The 6,486-nt window shown below is 41.2% G+C and overlaps 1 long non-coding RNA gene across 1 annotated transcript; it reads left to right on the forward strand.

Moving 5' to 3' along the window:
- The first annotated feature begins 813 nt into the window (after positions 1-813).
- Positions 814-6,137, forward strand: LOC146894967 (uncharacterized). Its single transcript, XR_015001408.2, has 2 exons — positions 814-1,339; positions 5,577-6,137. It is a non-coding gene; the product is annotated as an uncharacterized LOC146894967 (long non-coding RNA).
- Positions 6,138-6,486: the final 349 nt, after the last annotated feature.

Consider the following 6,486-nt stretch of genomic DNA (forward strand, 5'->3'; position numbering starts at 1 on the left):
TGCATTGGCAAATCAATCTGTTGACGTGCTGATGCTTTAGTGGAACTGTTCACAGACATATGCTTCAAAAGCCTTTCTAAATTAGAAGTGCAGAGAATGAATTTCAGAACTTACAAAACTGTATATCAAACACCAAGCATGTCTGAGCTGGCAAATACCCCACCATCCTATATCATTCATAAGTTATAGTTCAAAACTTGATAGCTCAGGTGTAATATATATTTATAATTTTTCTCCATTTGCATCTCAAATCCCGTCATATAGTGTAGTGAAAGTGATTGTTTCTCTTCTCCTTGATACAAGAAAAATAAAATAGCATCGTATACCTTAAAGATCTGAGCACATGTTTGGTGGGCAAGACCCACAAAGTCGAAATGAAAAACAAAGTGATGCAGGGTTCATCTAACCCAGTCTTACTCGCAAAGGCATAAGAATGAACAGCACTTCAAAATCATTTGTATAAATTAACCTTTCCTTGAGGAATTTTAATAGTAAAAATCATTTAAAAGTCACCAGAATTAATAGCAAATGACGAATACTGATTCAAAACGACTATTACTGTTGTAAAATTTAGAGACAAATGATTTTAAAATGCTTTTTATGTCTACACCTATTCATACTGAAATTCAGCCACCCCTGACATGTTCAGTCGGCCTATTAATAAGGCGTCCTAGAACCAGAGAACTCTGTCTGACTGCATATATTACGATTAGCACACCCATACTGCCCCGTGAACACATCTTCAAGAGAGAGAGAGCTCCGAATAAAAAGACTGCTTTCCTGTGGGTGTCGGTTAACCCCCACAAACACTTGAACTTCCTATGGGCACACACCCAGCAGGCGCTGGCGTCTAGGTGATCGAAAATGTTGCCCACAAAGGCGAAATTTTATCTGTGATGACATCACCAGCTAACCTGGGTTCGCTGTGATAGAGTGATGTGTTTGTCTGGATGGTTTGTGCGTCTTAAGTGTGTGTGAGAGAAGGAGACGAAGGCACGGAGGCAAACAGAACGATGATTACAGCACAGCGCCCTCAGAAACCCTCTGCAGCCCTCTACAAAGCTTGCGAACCTCCCCACAGACCTCCGACTTTTGCCCCCACTCCCCCGCCACCCCGCGATCTTATAGAGCTTAAGTTGGTTCAAAAATGCTTTCCCCGCACGAGCGAATTCTGTTTCGTTTGGTTAACACACTGTGAATCCTCAAATATTCTGCCAGGATCCGTGGAGATGGGGTTGCCACACCAAACGAGGCGTGTGCTTCTACGTGAAATGGTGCAGGAGTTGCAGGAGTCCCTGGAGACCTGCCTTCGAGTGCTTGAGACATCTTGGTTTTAAAGGTAACGAAAGGGTTAAAAATTGAGTCTGTCTAGGGTAGGAGAAAGGGGATATTGTTGTCTTTAATCTTTCCGCAGTATGTGTACGACTTCCATCCCGGATCTGCACATAGCGGTGGAATAGGCTCGGCATGCATTGCGTGCAAGCTCCTTGATTGTAGGGGGGGGGGGGGGGGGGGGGGGAGGGAAAAAAAAAAACCTGGCTGGAGTCCAGACAGGCTGGAGCTCTGTTGATCATTATGTCTAGCCTTCAGGTGTCTCAGCACACAGTGGGCGGCGGTGGGGGAGGTGTAGATAACATGAGAGCAGACAAAGAAAAACTGGAGTATTTTTAAAAGATTATGTGAAAATTCGTGCTCAAGCCTCCTTTAAAAAAGACGATTCCTAATGTCTTGGACTTTTGTAATTACAGCCCAGGCTCAGCTCTGGCACCTCTCTAAGCCATAATTAGTTATGTCTGGAGCCTTTGAATAATTCCTTTCAATAATTGATGGAGTTAATATTCTCCTTTAAAGATGGGGAGGGAAGCATGTTCTTATAAACTCTCTTTCGGGCAGAGGCTTTGTTGTTCCAAATCCTCATCAGTCATAATCACACGGATTTGATTTGCAGTTTCATTTCTTACGAGACTAAACTTAGAACTTTTTAAGGATTTGGATGATTCTAGAAAAAAAAGACATAATGCACTGCTGGATTACTCTAGCTGAATATGAAAAGAAGGCAGTAACAGGAACATTTTCTACCATTTGTTTCCAATTATTGTATAAATTTAAAAAAAAAACACTGCTTTGAATGTCACTTCTGTTTTAAAACTGCATCCAATTTTTTTTTTCACAAATGCAACTTAGATGTTAGCTAACGCTTTGCCCCTCCGGTAGGAAGACATCCTAAATTAGTTTATTCTTTGAAGATTCTTCTATGAAGAAGCTTCAGCATGCTTCCTCCCCACCCCCACATCCTTACCCCACCCTATTAGGAATTTAAAAAAAAAATTCTTTCTATGGAGGCCAGACTCCTAAGACAGAAAGCTGTCTTTTCCTTCTTCACACTGGTCACTTCCAGCAGCCGTCACTCGGGCTCAGACCTCATTTCACATTTTGTGGACAAAACCCAAAACCTAGTTCAATCTCTGTCATGACTGTAGAATTTAAAACACTTCAAAAATGAATCAAAAGAAAGCCCTGGCTTGAAGCCATTGTTCCGATTTAAGAGCTATTTGCCTCCAAGTGTCTTTAGCAGTCTTTCATGGCTAATTATAATAACTGTCAGATGTCTGGAAAGTGTGGGGTGCCCTAGTCAGTGGAGTCAGCAAAGTTTGTCTTTTATTGTTCCTGGGGACAAATCAAATCTGATTAGACATAAAGAAAGAAAAGAAGAACTAAGTACATATGTGTGTGCCTTCATTTCCCCCTATGAACAAAGCAGCAAGCTGGAGCGGTGTCCCAGTGTAGCCTCCCGCAGCTAGTCTGCGGAAAACCTGACTTTTCGGCTTTAATTCTTTATCTTTTCACATAAGAAAGCATGCAACAAATGCTCCTGGAATACTTCCCTGCCCTTTTGCTACCTCTCAAACTACACACAAAAGCGTCTCTGGACGAATCTTCGAATATTTTATGCTTCTGACAGGAAACTATTTTAATCAGCACACTTGAAAAGAAATGTATACTTACAATTTCCAAAAGCCGCTTCTTGCTGTCGTCCCTCGTCCCTGCAGGCAGAGCAGGAGCTTCTCTCCAGCCTGGCTGTGGTACAGGTGCAGACTCCCGCTTGCACGCCCAGGAAGCCAGACAAGCATTTCCTAAAGTCCCTCGGAACTCAGCCACTTGTGCTCAGGCATCCCTGCTCCTGTGGAAACCGTACTATCTGCAGTTCTGAATTGAACTAAATTAGAGCCCATGCGAAAGGCAGGGGCAGGCGGTCACGTGAGAGACACACAGCCATCCTATTGGCCACAGAGCCGCAGCTTAGGCATTCTGCCTTTTCCACTATTGGTGAAGAGTTAAAACTGAAAGCACCAAGGTCCTCCTCTTCTGCCTATTTGTCCTTTATGTGTGGAAGAATGACTAGGATTTTACAGTGACAGAATCAGTTAGGAGCCCCTGAAGTCACCCCTCCCAGGAACTGTGGGAGGGGGCGGGAAGTTCAGGTTTTGCAAGATTTTTTTTTTCCTTTTCATCGCCTTGACCTGAAATTTTGTGTGTGATTTGCCTTTAAGGAAATGTTGTTGCTGCTCTTCCCTCAGCTTCAGAGACGACAGAAACAAATTATCCTTGCATTCCTTTGCAGAATTCCTCATATTGGGGAGCATAGAATCGAGGTCTCCCAATGATGAGTTCCCTAATTTTATTTTGAGCACTAAGGAGACATCGGTGCAGTTCTAAACCAACATGCTAAATTGTTCATTAGTGACGCCAGCGACAGAATTAAGTTTTTGAATCCTTATTTCATTTTGGAGAAGACCAAGGGAAAAATAACGCTGGAAAATATCAAAAGGCAAAATGCCAAAGCAATTAAATCAGGGACTCGAACTAACTGGGTTAATGAGGAAAAGCATTCTTTCCACTCAAAGCCCATCTTTAATGACTTCTTTAAGTAAATCAAATGTCCACGAGACTCGGAGACTACATTTTCCATGTATTCTGGGAACATTAGTATACTAGATTTCTTAAACCACCTGAGGTCTTTGTCAAGATCTGAAGGTGAAAGTCCCTTAAAGATCATCAAATCCCACCCTCCCCATAGTGAAGGTGATCTGGGTGTGTCTGACAAAAAAATGGCTGCCTCATGTCACTAATGCAGAGTTATGTCAAACGAAAGGCATCTTGCTAGAACAGCACCCTGTCCTTGCTGACACCGCCTCTATGGAGTCATCCACTCTCTCATTTATTCAGTCTTCAGGGTAACCCATGAGGTCAGTTTCATTACTTTTATTTCTCCAGGAGAGACTCACACTTTGCTACAATGCTGCCTTTCGTGTCTTAACTCATTGTTCGTACCTCCTTTTTCATGCCTCCCAGAATAATTATGGGTATTTCTGGATACTGTCCTTCATGCGAGGGGTATATCAAGAACACATCTTCATATCATTCTTACAACTGTAACTGAGTTGTTTCTTCGTTTCAATATATATTATTAATATTTTGAGAAATTCTTAATGCATAGTTTGGTCGTATTCACACTCTGGCTCCTCCACCTTGCTCCCCACAAATCTACTTCCACCTCCCCTCCCCATTTGTACCCTCTTTTGTTTTCTTCTCCTTAGATAGCCCATCTAGTCCAGTTTACCCACTGGTATGGGGACATCCCCTACAGCACAGTCAATGGACCAACAGCCACACCCTGAAAATAACAACTGACATCTGGGTGCCCAGAAATTGTCAGCTGTTGTTATTACCCACGTTTCACAGAAGAGGAAATGAGCTTCAAGATGTTCAAGGTCCTGTAGTTGGGAGTTGGTGCCCTGTGATACTTACTCATCCACATGTATAACTCTCATCCTTTTACACAGACAGCACTGAAATTCTCCTGAGGTGTCCATAAGCATCATTTTCCTTGATTATTCCCTTCCAGGTGCAACACATTTGAATATTTATACATAAGTATAGGTTATTCATTCCTATCACCAGTGTATGTTAGGTTAAAATTCAGACTAGAGTGTAGTGTGGCCCATAAGAGACTGGAAATACAGTTAAGGCACAGCTGAGCAATCATATTTACATCAGAGCCCCACAACAGGTTCACACTGTTTCTTATGGCCCAAAGAGCTTGAACATTTTCTGGAGTGTCATTTTGGTCATCAGAAGCACTAGAACTGGTCCAGATTCTGAAACTCATCAATTAGCAGAACAAGATCTAGATCCTTTCAAAATAAGGGTCCAAGGGTCTGGTACATCTCAACCTGGGAAATTCAGGATCCTGCCCTTCCTTCCTTTTTTCTTTTTTAAATATGACAATTAAATGCCTGTGTGCCACTAAACCTCACCTATAAATTTCAGTCTTTAAATAAGTCAACTTTTCTTCACGATTTGTGAAGCTCCTGCTCCCTGTTTTTGGAAGTGTACCTCCTTTTGGTCTTCTATTTTCTTAGTTTTCTTCCTGCCTTTTGAGGGCTTTGGCTGTTGTTGTTGTTGTTGTTGTTGTTGTTGTTGTTGTTGTTCTTTTCTTGTACTGTGTTTCCTCACGTTTCTTTACAGATCTGTATTTTATAGTATCCTATATGACTTCACTTTTTACTCCACAGATTTTAGTATGAGAGCAGACTGTACTTCTGTGTGCTGAACTAAAGCGCCTGAAGGCAAGAATACGAGGAAGACCTAGAGGGACTGCTCTACTTCCCATCCTGATGGTGTCAATTACAACTGAGTACTGCAGATCTGTTTCCATTTGCCCCACCCTGTCTGGATGCCAAAGTTGTGTATCTTGTAGACTGTACAACTTCTTTTACTTTGGAAGTCTCAATCCTCCAAACACAACACTTTCAACATCAAAGTCACTGTTTCTTCCTCACACTGTGCAATAACTCAATGAGAATTTCACCGTCTACTAGAAACCAAAGGAAATATGGGAGAAAGATAAAATCTTTCTTCTCCAGAGGCCTTTATAGCTAGGTAATTAGAATACCCCACACAACTCTTGATTTACTCTGTTCCATTCCAGATGAGTGTTCTGAACTAGGATGAACTAGCACATCCTACTTAGGATCAGATCTTCTCTCTTACTCAAAGACTTGTGGAACTCCACTCCCTTTTCTCCTGGTAGCAATGAAAATAGAAATAATACCAATAAATTCATTTAATGATGATGTATTTTTCTCAAATTTTCAGTGTTGCATGGATATGCTTTAAAATGTTCTCTGGTGAACATTTTAAAAACTCTTAGTCCTGTAAAGATATTTGGGTTAGAAATAAAAAGCAATAATTCCTGCTTTCAACATTCAGAAAGAAATCTACTGGAAAATGAGAGTTGTTGATGACTGAATTGCACATGCTAAGTGACAAGCTTCTAGATAAGTCCAGATACAGAACAAGCTATGAATCCTAAAATGCCTCCAAGAAAACACACTTTTCAATAACAATCCATTATAGTTATCCAACAGTGATCACATCTCATGAATCTAACTTTTATATTTATCATATTTATCAATGATATTC

The sequence above is a fragment of the Myodes glareolus genome, chromosome 5, assembly GCF_982192425.1.
Source record: "Myodes glareolus chromosome 5, mMyoGla1.1, whole genome shotgun sequence".
Classification (NCBI taxonomy): Eukaryota; Metazoa; Chordata; class Mammalia; order Rodentia; family Cricetidae; genus Myodes; species Myodes glareolus.